We start from the raw sequence: 15,511 nt of genomic DNA, 5'->3' as shown, positions 1-15,511 counted from the left end.
ACTGTTACTATTCCACAGACAGGAGTGGTGATTTTGATTAATATTTGAAGAACATTGCTCCAGCATAGATGCCTAGGGCCGATGGGTTATTATCCATTGCTCTCTGTATGGGAGTCCCCATCTTATAATTTTATTGTATACCCCTTCCATCTATGACTGTTCCTTTTTTTTCCCTCCACGGTGGGGGGGGGGGGGGGGGGCACTGTGTTATGTCTGACTCTTGCTCTCATCAATATCTGAGGATTCTCCACCCGGATGACTGTGAGTTCACCCATGCCTCCCGAGCTCATTTGTGTGAGAGTCGCCTGGATTATTTTCTGCTCTCAGAGTCCTCTCTGGGGTTGGTGACCCTGTTGAAAATTTCTTATGTAAGGATATCAGATCACACAATGGTAAAATTGGCCTTGCATAATTTGTGTGCATACCGCTGCCCCCTTTGGCATATATCATCAGGTCTCTGGAATGATGAAGAGTTTCAGGGCTTTTTTTATTAAAAAAATTAAAAGTTTATTGTTCTAATAATAGCATGTGTTGTGTGTTACCCAGGGTTGTTCTGGGAAATAGGGAAGGCTGTGCTGCGGGGTGAGATTATTACTTATCAGGGTCATAAGTAACAGCGGTTAAATTGCCAGATCCTAAATCTCCATTCACAGCTGGATCCATGCATTGGCCCGAAATTTGATCCAAGAGAATCAATCGCAGTACACCCCAGTTGCAATGCACTCTAAACAGCCTGATTCATCAGTTCACCCTAAACACTATGTGTATGGTAGACACCATTTCTTTCGCTATGGAAATCAAATGAGCCCATGTTTGGCCCACTTGGTGCGCTCAGAATCAAGTCTTGCATTTTATTACTGTTCTTAGGGATCCCTTTAGGTGCTTGCTGAAAGGCAATTCAGCAATAGCGCAACTGCTTCCTAAAACAAAAGTTCATACAGTATTATTAAAATGGACTTGGGGAAAATCCACTGCTTATTTCTAGGATGAGCAGCATATTGTACTGCTTTGGGATCTTGCCAGGTACTTGTAACCTGGATTGCCCACTGCTGGAAACAGGATGCTGAGCTTGATGGATTTTCGTTCTTTCCCAGATGTGAGTGAGGATCAGGAGTTTTAGTAGAACATTGTTCTCCCGGTTATGTCTGAGGAGGATTTAGCGTTGTTAAATGGATCTATTAACCCTGGTGAAGTTCAATATGCAGTTAAGACCTCAGCCTCTTAGAAGTTCACTGGACCAGATGGACTCCCCGTAGAGTTTTATAAACTCGTAGGGCATGAGGTAGTGCCTACTTTGGTGGCAGTGTATGATGATTCCCTCACCAAGGGCCACCTGCTTTGTATTTTGTGCGGTTTTACCTTAGTTCCCATTTTAAAACCGGGGAAAGATTCACAACTGACTAGCTTTTACCACCCCATTTGTTTATTAAATGTAGATGCTAAATTGTATGCAATACTTCTAGCAAACAAATTATTGAATACTAGTAAAAAAAAAGGCCCGTTTCTGTTTTAAAGGAAACGGGCGCTAGAAAGGTTTTCCTGGGAGTGTGTATGTTTGAGTGAGTATGTGTAAGAGTGAGTGTGTGAGAGAGAGTGAATGTGCGAGTGTGTGTGTGACAGAGAGTGAGACTGGGTGCAAGTGTGTGTGTAAGAATGAGAGTATGTGCTAGGGTCCACACTCCCTCCCAGTTCCAGAGTCATCACCCCCCCGGTCTGTCTCCCAGTTGCAGGGTCCCCTCCTCTGCCTCCCTCCCTTCCTTCCTTCCTCCCTGTTTCCCCGTTGCAGGGTCCTCCCTGTTCCCCCCTCCCCCCTCCCAGTTGCAGGGTCTGTCTGTCTCCCCCCTCCTTTTGTCCTTCACGTTTTAAGGCACTGTCTATCAAGAATTTTAAAAGGACAATGTGCAGCAGCAGCTCCTAGGTTTCCTTGTTTTTGAGTGTATGCCAATGAGGGCTGCGTATGGGAGTGGAAACAGAGATTAACCAATGTGCTTCCTTGCTACTACTACTACTACTTATCATTTCTATAGCGCCACCAGACGTACGCAGCGCTGTACACTTGAACATGAAGAGACAGTCCTTGCTCGACAGAGCTTACAATCTAATTAGGCCAGACAAATAGGACAAACAAGAGATAAGGGAATATTGAAGTGAGGATGATAAAATAAGGGTTCTGAACAAGTGAATAAGGGTTAGGAGTTAAAAGCAGCATCAAAAAGGTGGGCTTTTAGCTTAGATTTGAAGATGGCCAGAGATGGAGCCTGACGTACCGGCTCAGGAAGTCTATTCCAGGCATAAGGTGCAGCAAGATAAAAGGAATGGAGTCTGGAGCTAGCAATACTACTACTACCACTACTACTTAACACTTCCAGAGCGCCACTAGGGCCACGCAGCGCTGCACAATCTAACAAAGAGAGACAGTCCCTGCTCAAAGAGCTTACAATCTAATAGACAAGTGAACGGTCGGTCCGATCGGGGCAGTCAAATTGGGGCAGTCTGGATTCACTGAACGGTAAGGGTTAGGTGCCGAACGCAGCATTGAAGAGGTGGGCTTTAAGCAAAGACCTGAAGATGGGCAGGGAGGGGGCTTGGCGTAAGGGTTCAGGAAGGTTGTTCCAAGCATAGGGTGAGGCGAGGCAGAATGAGCGGAGCCTGGAGTTGGCGGTGGTGGAGAAGGGTACTGAGAGGAGGGATTTATCCTGTGAACGGAGGTTACGGGCGGGAACGTAAGGGGAGATGAGGGTAGAGAGGTAGTGAGGGGCAGCAGACTGAGTGCATTTGTAGGTAAGAAGGAGAAGCTTGAATTGAATGCGGTATCTGATCGGAAGCCAGTGAAGTGACCTGAGGAGAGGAGTGATATGAGTATATCGGTTCTGGCGGAATATGAGACGTGCAGCAGAGTTCTGAACAGACTGAAGGGGGGATAGATGGCTAAGTGGGAGGCCGGTGAGGAGTAAGTTGCAGTAGTCCAGGCGAGAGGTAATGAGAGCGTGGACGAGAGTTCGGGTGGTGTGTTCAGAGAGGAAAGGGCGAATTTTGCTGATGTTAAGAGGAAGAAGCGACAGGTCTTGGCTATCTGCTGGATATGCCGCAGAGAAGGAAAGAGAGGAGTCAAAGATGACTCCGAGGTTGCGGGCAGATGAGACGGGGAGGATGAGGGTGTTATCAACTGAGATAGAAAGTGAGGAGAAGAGGAGAAGTGGGTTTGGGTGGAAAGACGATAAGCTCGGTCTTGGACAATGTTCAGTTTCAGGGTGGCGGTTGGACATCCAGGCAGCAATGTCGGATAAGCAGGCCGATACCTTTGCCTGGGTCTCCGCGATGATGTCTGGTGTGGAGAGATACAGTTGGGTGTCATCAGCATAGAGATGATACTGGAAACCATGAGATGAGATCAGGGAGCCCAGGGAAGAGGTGTAGATTGAGAAGAGAAGGGGTCCAAGGACCGATCCCTGGGGAACACCAACAGATAAGGGGATGGGGGTGGAGGAAGATCCATGAGAGTGAACTTTGAAGGTGCGGTGGGAGAGATAGGAGGAGAACCAGGAGAGGACAGAGCCCTGGAACCCAAATGAGGACAGTGTGGCAAGAAGTAAGTCATGATTGACAGTGTCAAAAGCAGCGGATAGATCCAGGAGGATGAGGATGGAGTAGTGGCCTCTGGATTTGGCAAGGAACAGGTCATTACAGACTTTAGAAAGTGCTGTTTCTGTCGAGTGAAGAGGGCGAAAACCGGATTGAAGCGGATCAAGGATGGCATGAGAGGAGAGAAAATCAAGGCAGCGGCTGTGGACTGCGCGCTCAAGTGTCTTGGAGAGGAAGGGTAGGAGGGAGATGGGGCGGTAGTTGGAGGGACAGGTAGGGTCTAGTGATGGTTTTTTGAGGAGTGGCGTGACTACAGCATGCTTGAAGGTGTCGGGGACAGTTGCAGTGGAGAGAGAGAGGTTGAGGATATGACAGATGGAGGGGGTGATAGTAGGAGAGATGGTGTTAAGTAAGTTGGTGGGGATGGGATCAGAGGAACAAGTGCTGCATTTTGAGGAGGAAAGAAGGCGGGCGGTTTCCTCCTCGGAGATATCAGGAAAGGAGGAGAAAGAGGTCTGGGTTGGTTGGTTGAGGGAGAGGGTTGAAGGGTGAAGAGGAGGAGGTGGCTTGGTAGTGAACTCAAGGTTGATCTTTTGCACCTTGTCGCGGAAGTAGTCAGCCAGTGATTGAGGAGAGAGTGACGGGGGGGTGGGAGCGGAGGGCACTTTGAGGAGGGAGTTAAGGGTGGCGAAGAGACGACGAGGGTTAGAGCTGAGAGAATTAGTCAATTGGGTGTAATAGTCCTGTTTGGCAAGGAATAGTGAGGACTGGAAGGAGGATAGCATGAATTTGTAGTGAAGGAAATCTGAATGGGTGCGAGATTTCCTCCAGAGGCGTTCAGCAGATCGGGCGCAGGAGCGAAGGTAACGGATGCAAGGGGTCAGCCAGGGCTGGGGATTAGTACGCCTTGTGGGACGGGAGGTGGATGGTGCAAGGGTGTCCAGAGCAGAGGAGAGAGTGGCATTGTAAGCGGAGACAGCCTCGTCAACAGACTCGGAGGACATGATGGAGGGGAGGAGATTAGAAATACTAGATGATAAGGTGGGAGGATCAATAATCTGGAGATTCCTGGAAGTAGTGGTTAATGTTGGGCGGGGCTGAGGGGGAGGGTGAAGAAGTGTGAAGGTGATCAGGTGATGATCAGAGACAGGAAGAGCTGAGGTGTGGAAATTGGAGGGTGAGCCGGAAGAGGAGAGGACGAGGTCAAGGCAATGGCCATCACGGTGAGTAGGGGTGGTGGAACAAAGCTGGAGGTTGAAGGATGATGTTAGAGTGAGGAACTGAGAAGCGTGAGAGTTGGACAGGTCATCAACGTGTATGTTGAAGTCTCCGAGAATGAGGGATGGAGATGAGGGTTCAAGAAAAACAGAAAGCCAGGCATCGAAGTCGGTGAGGAAGGAAGGGAGGGATTTATCAGGGGGGCGGTAAATGACTGCCACTCTGAGTGGCAACGGGTAGAATAGACGGATGGAGTGGACTTCAAAGGATGAGAAGCAGTGAGACTGTGGTAGGAGGAGGGGTTGGAAGCTACAGGAGGGCGAGAGTAGTAACCCGACGCCTCCTCCACGGCCAACTAGGCGGGGAGTATGGGAGAAGAGATAGCCTCCATGGCATAGAGCCGCAACTGAGGCAGAGTCGTCAGGGGAGAGCCAGGTTTCAGTTAGGGCAAGCAGGTGAAGGGAATGAGAGATGAAGAGATCGTGGGTGAAGGGAAGTTTGTTGCAGACCGAGTGGGCATTCCACAGTGCACATGAGAAGGGGAGGAAAGAGGGGGGGGAGGAGGGGAATAGATATGAGATTGGAGACATCCCGGAAACGTTTGCATGGATAGGACGAAGACAGGTGTGGGGGACCTGGATTGGGATTGATGTCTCCTGCGGATAGCAGGAGGAGGAGCAAGAGAGTGCGGAGGAGGGTGGGGGAGGTAGGGCGACGAAGGCGACGAAGACGGGATGCGCTTAGGAGGAATGGGGATGGGTTAATGGCAGGAAGGAAGTGTTGAAGGTTGAGAGCTAGGAAGGAGGAGGGGGACAGGAGAGATGGTGAGGTGGTGAGGGACGGGGGTGAGTAGGGTATTGCAGTAGTGAGCAAGATGGGAGAGGACATGGGTGGGCAGTGAGTTCCAGTGGTAGACAGCGGTAGGGGGAGGGGAAAAAGATTAGGAAGGGACAGGGCAAGGAAGAGAATGTGTAAAGGGGCCATAAGTAGTAACTGAGGTGTTATGGGTATATATGTAGTGACTGAGGTGTTAAGCGATAGATAGAACGGCAGAGCTGGATTAGAGGCTTAAAACTGGAATGGTAGGCAGCAGGCAGGTAGGCACTGCCCAGTAAGAACAAGTCACACCCACTATGTTTGAAAAATGTGGGAGGAAAGGAGGTGAAGAGCCTGAACACAGAGACAGAGCAGTTATCTGCAGGCAGATTAGGTTGCTTGGGAGGGTATATAAGAACTATCACCCTAGGGGTGGGTGGGTAGAGGGGTGGGTGGGAGGGATCTAAGTCTAAAATGTACAGACAGAGCTGCAGCACAGCCAGTTAATCTGTAAAAAAGATGGATTTCTCAAGAAAAACTGGTATAGAAGGCTGCTTACCCTAGACTTGCTGTGCTGTCTTCCATTCCTGTCTATTAGACGTCCTGCAGCATGTGCTAGGTTTGGTTGCTTTGTTGTGATTGAACGGGGATGAGCGATGCGCTGCAGTCGGAACCGCTGGTCTTTCCCTCCCCCCTCTTGCGAGTTTACTGCGACCGTCGCTGTGATCCCTCACTGGCCTCCTCGACATTGGACAGTCGGCGCAGCATCTCGCTTGCCGTCTCGCCGTCCTCCCTCTCCGTCCTCTCCAACAGTGCGAATCAGGAGTTGGAGAGTAGAGGGAGGGCGGTTAGTGTGCGCGTGTGGTTCGGGAGTAAATTGCCTGACCCAATTTACTTCAGTTCTTTGAAGGAGTAAACAAACATGTGGACAAAGGGGAGCCAGTTGATATTGTGTATCTGGATTTTCAAAAGGCGTTTGACAAGGTACCTCATGAAAGGCTACAGAGGAAATTGGAGGGTCATGGGATAGGAGGAAAAGTCCTATTGTGGATTAAAAACTGGTTGAAGGATAGGAAACGAGAGTGGGGTTAAATGGGCAGCATTCACAATGGAGAAGGGTAGTTAGTGGGGTTCCTCAGGGGTCTGTGCCAGGACCGCTGCTTTTTAATATATTTATAAATGCTTTAGAGATGGGAGTAACTAGCGAGGTAATTAAATTTGCTGATGACACAAAGTTATTCAAAGTCGTTAACTCGCGGCAGGATTGTGAAAAATTACGGAAGGACCTTACGAGACTGGGCGGCTAAATGGCAGATGACGTTTAATGTGAGCAAGTGCAAGGTGATGCATGTGGGAAAAAAGAACCTGAATTATAGCTACATCATGCAAGGTTCCACGTTAGGAGTTACGGACCAAAAAAGGGATCTGGGTGTCGTTGTCGATAATACACTGAAACCTTCTGCTCAGTGTGCTGCTGCGGCTTGGAAAGCGAATAGAATGTTGGGTATTATTAGGAAAGGTATGGAAAACAGGTGTGAGGATGTTATAATGCTGTTATATTGCTCCATGGTGTGACCGCACCTTGAGTATTGTGTTCAATTCTGGTCGCCGCATCTCAAGAAAGATATAGTGGAATTGGAAAAGGTGCAGCGAAGGGCGACTAAAATGATAGCGGGGATGAGACGACTTCCCTATGAAGAAAGGCTAAGGAGGCTAGGGCTTTTCAGCTTGGAGAAGAGACTGCTGAGGGGAGACATGATAGAAGTATATAAAATAATGAGTGGAGTGGAACAGGTGGATGTGAAGCGTGTGTTCACGTGTTCCAAAAATACTAGGACTAGGGGGCATGTGATGAAACTACAGTGTAATAAATTTAAAACAAATTGGAGAAAATGTTTCTTCACCCAATGCGTAATTAAACTCTGGAATTTGTTGCCGGAGAACGTGATGAAGGCGGTTAGCTTGGCAGAGTTTTTAAAAGGGGTTAGACGGTTTCCTAAAGGAGAAGTCCATAAACCGCTACTAAATGGACTTGGGAAAAATCCACAATTTCGGGAATAACATGTATAGAATGTTTGTACGTTTGGGAAGCTTGCCAGGTGCCCTTGGCCTGGATTGGCCACGGTCATGGACAGGATGCTGGGCTCGATGGACCCTTGTCTTTTCCCAGTGTGGCACCCTCCACCTCCACATTGGACACTCGCGCCTCCTCCCCTCTCCCTGACGTTTCCCTACTCCACCTCCACAGTGGACACTCGTGGCTCCTCCCCTCTCCCTGACATCACAATCTACTCCATGAAGGACACCACCACCGGAAGCCTCCAGGCAGCCTCAGAAAATTGGAGGTGAGCTTTATTATATAGGATAGTTGCTTTGCAACAGGTGGGCTTTGTTAATGTACACTGGCTCCTGTGTGCAATGAAGCATCTTGATTCTATATTTGTGAACTTTGATATTGAAAAAGCTTTTGACTTGGTGGAGTGGCCTTATATGTGGGAGGTTTTGTGTAGATGTGGTTTTCAAGGTCCTATTTTTAATATGATTCAAATTTTATATCTGGAACCTTGGGCACGAGATATGGTGAACACCGTTCTTTCTGCAGTATTTCCGATCTTGTATGGCACGAGGTAGGGATGCCCCTTACCCCCTATCCTCTTTATTTTATGCATGGAACCCTTAGTAATAAATCTTAGGATTGACCCTGTTATCAGAGAGAGCCCAGTGGGTGATGAAGAGTTTTGGGTGGCGTTATTTGTGGATGACCTCCTCACTGCATTTACGACCCCTGTCCCCTCCCTGCAGAGATCATTGGACATTTTTTACCTATTTGGACAGGTTTCAAGTTTGTAGATTTAATGCAGTTAAATCTGAGGCCTTGAGCCTAATGCCAGATTTTGAGAGTACGTGGTTGGCTGCTTTCCGCTTCGCTGGGCCAAGGATGCTTTGAAGTATTTAGGTCTCTGTATCACGTGTATTCTTTCCAGTTTGTACCGCTGTAATATCTATCCCTTGTTGAATGCTACCAAACTTCTCTGTGAGAAATGCCAATATTTACCTCTTTCTTTGTGGGGTTGCCTGGCCCTGGTGAAAATGATCTTGTTACCGAAGTGGTTGTATCAGTGCATTTTCTGTAGCTAAAAAGGTGCCGATACTCAAATGCCAGGCCAACCTTCAGGAGTGGGGTGATCACTACTACTACTATTTAGCATTTCTATAGCGCTACAAGGCGTACGCAGCGCTGCACAAACATAGAAGAAAGACAGTCCCTGCTCAAAGAGCTTACAATCTAATAAGCTTCACTGAGGGATTCACCCCACAATGGCCATGCCCCCTGCAACCAGTCACAAAATCTATGACAAGACAGAATTGGTGTGTAGAACCTGAGCTCTTTCATTAAAACTTGGGGACCATGGGTCAATTTTAGCAGACAATGGAAAAGGTGCCGGTACTCAGTACCCACAAGCACCCCCTCAAAAAAAGCCCTGGGTTGTATTCTCTTCAGCATTTATCTTTGCTTGTGAAGCTGACCTGCGATTTTATAAGGGTATGATCTGGAAACTGCTTTGAGGTTCAAAAAAGCCACATTTGGCAATGAGACATCTTCAATTGATGCACTGAGAAGGGGGATTGGTCTTGCCAGATCTACGGGTGTATAACATTGCATGTCAGTTGTTCTGTTTTAGAAACCGGTGTTTTGGAACCTCTGAATTTTGTGATGTGTTCTTTGAATGTACTTTGGGGACCCCAATGGACTTAGCTTATGTGGCCCAGGCCTGCCCCGGCTTAATGCTAGACCACCTCAAATGCCATCCTTTAATACAAACCTGTTCAGTGGTCCTCGACCTCTTTTCAGAGGATGTTCTGGCTACATTCCCTTTTCTCTCTATATTTGCCTATTACAGGCAATGCTAAATTTCCTCTTTGCTTAGAGCCTATTCATTTTCATTGCTGGAGTGCCTGAGGTTTGTCGAATGTCACACATGTTTTGGACCATGATGATCCTGTTATGCTATCTTTTGACCAGTTCAATAAAACTTATGCTCTCGCACCTACAGATTGTACACATATTTGCAACTCTCCCACTATGTTCGCAGTCTATTTCACACTTACCTACCTGACAGACTTCTCAAGAGTTCCGTTTTGATGACTGTTGTCCTCTACCTTCTGTCACCAAAGGCCATACTGACCGGTTTTTCAAAAAAACTCGGGCACCGTAGTTAATGCAGAAGATTGTTCAATTTTGGATTACAGATTATAACTCTTAACTCTCTAGACCAACTTTTGCAGAGTCTGAATCAGGGGGCCCTCCACGCTGAGAATGTCTCTCTCCAGGAGTTACATTTTAAATTTATTCTCCGCATGTACATTCATCCCTCTAGAGCCCATAAGATGGGCCTCCCGTCAGATGGCGTCTGTCTTAAATGTGGAATTCTGTCAGCATTGTATAAACAGTGTATGTGGGATTGCCCAAAGATTCAGAATTTTTGGCACGCGGTTTGGTCTTTTTTGGCACATCTTTATCACAACATATGGACAACTACTCCTGCCCTTTGTCTCCTGGATGATGTTGCCTCGGTGGTGGAGGGCACCCGAGTCTCTGGTCTTTTTCTGCATAAAGCATCCCTGATTGGTAAACGTTGCTTGCTCCTTTAATGGATCCATACAGAACTGCCTACGCTTACTCAATGTAGGAACCAACTTTACGAACTCTTGCGAATGGAACACTTATCAGTTGATTCTAGGATTACAAAAGCGAAGAAGTGTTTCTCCATGTTTGGTCTACCTATTTAAACACTTTACCGATGTGAGTTTGCTCTGCTCGGTTATATTGAATACGCTGACCCTTTAGTACTTGTGATCAATCCAGTCAGCTGTGCATTAGAGCACTTGTTTAAAAAAAAAAGCTCTTGTTCTTTCTTGTGGGGTGTTTTTGGGAGGGAGGTATTTTGTAAGTTAGCTGTATTAAATTGCTTTGCTTATGTATCTGGCCTTTCTTGTTAATATAGTAAAAACATTTTTGCCACAAATAGATGTAAAGTCTGTGGGTAAAATATACTTGCAGACTATAAATGTAGGCACACAGTTTGACAGTTGCTCTCATGGTTACTACATAAAGGTATTCCTCTTCTTCAGTTTATAACCAGGAGGGTTAGCTGTTACATTATAATTTCTCAGATAGTTATGTTGCATTTTATTATTCAGTGCTGTTTTGAATATTCTGTAGAAGTCAATTTCACAGTACAGAGATGTTACTGTGTTCCTGATTCACTAAAAATATATTCAAGCAGTGGGTCATCATGTGCTTATATTTTCTTTAATGATCAAAATGCAGTTAAAGGAACCAAGTAGTTTACATGCTTCTCCTTATACCAAACATAAAACATTACAAATATGCACATGCGTCTTGAGGATTATATAAGACAAACCTAGTGTGCTGTGGTATTGGCTAACACTGCATTCACTTAATGTTCTGCTGATGATGTCTGAGAGCTGTTATTTCAACAAGCGCTTAAAAATGGTGTAGTTTGAAAACCGAGAATCTCATCTTTCATGTGACACTAAGCATAAGGAAAAACTCTCAGAAGTGTGGAAATATTAGTGAATAAACAGACATTAATCTTATTTTTTTAATCCTTAAGTTAGATCCTAGCCTCTCCACACAGCTGGTGTTCCAGGGCTAGAGCAAGTTGCTGCCACATTTATGGCTTTTATTATGCTACTTCAGTAACCTACCCATGACAGCACGTCATTTAATTAAAAAAAATAAAATCAGACAGGCATTCCAGTAATATCCTCTTTCCATAGTTCAAATTTTGTGTGATCTGTTTACTAGTCAAAAGCCATTTTTGCTGGCCTCAAGTACTTGAGCTAACATAATTTTTGTAGATGTGCCTTGTAAAATTCTTCACACTCTTATATGTTTTTCATATTTTGCTGTTGAAAAGAGACAATTCAGAATGCATTAAAATAGGGAGTTTGTTTCAGCGATCTATACAACATATGCTATGCTTTCAAATTGAATGAGCAATTACAGTAATAGCCTAAAACTGAGTAAAAACAGGAAACCAAACAGGCTCCACTGCATAAGTCTTCACACCCCTTGATTTAGTATTTGGTGGAATCACCTTTTGACAGTAGCAACAGCCATGAGTAGTTTAGTATAAGTGCCTACCAACTTTGCTTAGCTAGTTGCTGAAGATTTGGCCATTATTCTTGGCTGATTAGCTCAAGCTCTTTCATGTTCCCTGGGAATAATTTGAGGATTGCAGTCTTCACCACAGATTTTCTATTGGACTGAGGTCTGGGCTGTGACAGGTCCACTCAAGGGCATTCAATTTTTTCCCTCCTTGGGTCGCTCTTTCGTTGCTTTTTTTATGTGTGCAAGATCATTGTCCTGTTGAAAGGTGAATCTTCTCTCCAGTCTCAGGTCGACGGCAAAGTGGAAAAGTCTTTATCTCGTATCATCTACCTTTACCTTGTATGGTGTATATACCATGCTAGGCTTCATCAATATGATTTTTATGTCTGGATAGTTGTTTTGGTAATGGTGGGGGCAAAGTGGATTATGGGGTGGGTTATTCAGTACAGATTATTTTGTTGATGCTTGCTTCTTGAGCTCTGGCATCTAAGACTGTTATGTTTGATTTTGTTGTCTTGCTATTTGAATAAAGACAACTACATCTTTCCGTTGATCTTTACAAACCTCTCTGTCTGCACAGCTACAAACCACCTCCATAACATTATGCTCGCGTTAGCAGGGTGATGTGTTGTGTAATTGTTTTGCCACATATGTCACATGGAGGGGCGCTCAAGTTTTCCTGAGGGCGTCCTCGCAGGACGTCCCTGTGAAGGGGCGGGGAAACTCGTATTATCAAAACAAGATGGGCGTCCATCTTTTGTTTCGATAATATGGTCGGGGACGCCCAAATCTCCACATTTAGGTCGACCTTAGAGATGGTCGTCCCCGTTTTCGAACGATAATGGAAAACGAGGAGGAGGACGCCCGTCTCAGAAAAACGACCAAATCCAAGCCATTTGGTTGTGGAGGAGCCAGCAGTTGTAGTGCACTGGTCCCCTCACATGCCAGGACACCAACCGGCGCACCCTAGGGGCACTGAAGTGGACTTCAGAAATTGCTCCCAGGTGTATAGCTCCTTAATCTTGTGTGCTGAGCCCCCCAAAACCCACTCCCCACAACTGTATAACACACCATAGCCCTAAGGGGTGAAGGGGTGCAACTACAAGTGGGTACAGTGGGGTTTGTGGTGGGTTTTGAAAGGGCTCGAATTTACCACCACAAGTGTAACAGGTAGGGGGGGATGGGCCTGGGTCCACCTGCCTGAAGTGCACTGCAGTACCCACTAAAACTGCTCCAGGGACCTGCATACTGCTGTCAGGGACCTGGGTATGACATTTGAGGGTGGCAAAAAATATTTTTAAAGTTTTTTTTTTTTTTTTTGGGGGGGGGGGGTTAGTGACCACTGGGGGAGTAAGAGGAGGTCATCCCCGATTCCCTCCGGTGCTCATCTGATCAGTTCGGGCACCTTTTTGAGGCTTGTCGCAAGAAAAAATGGACCAAGTAAAGTCGGCCAAGTGTTCGTCAGGGACACCCTTCTTTTTTCCATTATTGGCCGAGGACTCCCATGTGTTAAGCACACCCCAGTCCCACTTCGCTAGACTTCCGACACGCCCCCGGGAACTTTGGTCATCCCCGCGATGGAAAGCAGTGGGGATGCCCAAAATCGGCTTTCGGTTATGCCGATTTGGGCGACCCTGGGAGAAGGGCGCCCATCTTCTGATTTGTGTCGAAAGAGGGTGTCCACCTTTTTTCGAAAATAAGCCTGATAGTGCGCCTGTTATAAAGGCATGCTAGCGTTTTAGTGCACGCTAAAAATAAACATGCACTAAATGCTAGAGACACTCATATTCCTATAAGCATCTCTAGCATTTAGCATGTGCTAGAAACGCTATCACACTTAGTAAAAGACCCCCTTAGTATGGAGACCAGTCTCATCAGACCACAGAACTCTCTCATGCATGCATGTACCTTCAGTGTTTCTTAGCAAATGCTGTTCTGAACATCATGGGGGTAATTTTATAAATTATTCTGTGAATATAAAATAACTGGTGTAAAAATACATGCCGTGATATGATGGCACATACTTTGCTTGTAGTTGTGTACAGGGGTGGAGTTTGGGCAGATTTCACAACTAGAAATATGGATTATAAAATACACTAATCTTCATGCATAAGTGAATGGTCTAGGCATGGATAAAGGTTCAAAGGTAGGCAAGATTTCTAGTTCTTGCATTAGTATAAAGGAGACCAAGGCACTCTGTTATAAAATTATCCTCAATATGACTCCCCCCCCCCCACCCCCCAATGGCTTCTTTCTTGCTACCCACCAATATAGACCATGCCTGTAAGAAATCTCAAAATAATTGTACTTTTGAAGTAATTTGGCCTCACACTGGCATTCCTCAGCAATTTCTTAATCCACAGCTTACTGATTTTGGAGGGATGGCCTCACTGATGCAGTGCCTTGGTGGTGCCAACTTGTTTTCACTTATAATGATGGCCCTGATAGTGCCCCCAATGAATATTCAAGCACACTGACATTTTCTTGTAGCCTATCTACAGTCGGTACCTTAGAGTAACTTTAGCCCAAAGTTCTCCTGGCAGCTCTGTTTTCAGCATATTATTATACCTTTCCTTCAAATTGACTTCATACAACAGAAACTGATTGATTCTTCATCCAGAAGAATTTGAATCAGCTCACCTACTGCGATTAGAAACAGTTGGGCTCTATGTAACTAATTATGGGCCTTCTCAAGGCAATTTTTGCATATGGAGCTAATTTGGGTTTGCTATAACAAAAGGTATGAAGACTTATACGATCCAAGTTTTATCTTAATTTTTCAATATTTCTATAAATGTTTTTCATGCAGAAAGATAGTGTGTTATAGATCAGCAAGGCCAATTTAAAGTAGTTTGAATTTTTATTTATTTTTTTTTACATTCTACAATTCTAAATCTATAAGGTGTGCTGATTTGCCATTTTAGTATATTTAGTACATTGTATATGTGATTTAGAGGCTCATTTTCAAAGCATAGACTTAATTGCAAATGTGTGTGTGCTTTTTTAACATACACATGGTTATCTCCTACCACACTTATTTCTTGCCCTCCTGTTCAGATGACCTACCTAAGCACCAATCCCTGCACTAGTTACTATGACTTTCTTCAGTATGTAGATATATCCTCACTGGGTGTTGCTTCTCAGCCCTCTCCTGGAGGCACACCTAGCCAGTTGGTTTTTCAGGATTACCACAGTAAATATGCATTAAGTACACCTGCATACAAAGGATCTCCAGTATATGTAACTATCTCATTCATGTTCATTGTGATTAGCTGAAAATCCAATTAGCTAGGTGTGCCTCAAGGAGAGGGTTGAGAAGCACAGATTTAGGGCAGTTGAGCTGTCCTCTGTATCTTCCACAGTGGAGATGGAAGAGCTTTTCTAGGTGTGTTGTTCTTGGGGTCTTCATACACAGTGTTATGGAGATGCACACCATGTAGTCTCATTCTGATTCTTTTGCGCAGTATGGATGCCACAGTGTCTTCTGTGATTAAGAGGCAATATACCTGTGCTCTGTTGTTGTCCTTAAGCAAGTAACAAGCATTATGTAGCTGCTGCCTCAGTTTCCAATCTTGACCTTTCGGGGAGCAACATCAGGTCCAGGATATAAGCTTAGATAATTCTGATGACAACAGTGAACAGTCATTTACTGTGCATTATTAACTTTTTCCATGTGATTGTAAAAACGGAGGTATGTGTTAGCTTGCCAAAAATAATACCAGTTAAAAGAAAATCATTCAAAAGTGCACATAGAGA

General features: G+C 45.4%; 1 protein-coding gene across 1 annotated transcript in view; it reads left to right on the top strand.

The window, feature by feature from the left end:
* Nucleotides 1-15,511, top strand: part of CDKAL1 (CDK5 regulatory subunit associated protein 1 like 1) — a 1,735,794-nt gene that overhangs the window by 995,714 nt on the left and 724,569 nt on the right. The gene's annotated exons all lie outside the window — the stretch shown is intronic.

Source organism: Microcaecilia unicolor, chromosome 1, assembly GCF_901765095.1.
Source record: "Microcaecilia unicolor chromosome 1, aMicUni1.1, whole genome shotgun sequence".
NCBI lineage: Eukaryota > Metazoa > Chordata > Amphibia > Gymnophiona > Siphonopidae > Microcaecilia > Microcaecilia unicolor.
This window is presented reverse-complemented; position numbering and strand designations above follow the sequence as displayed.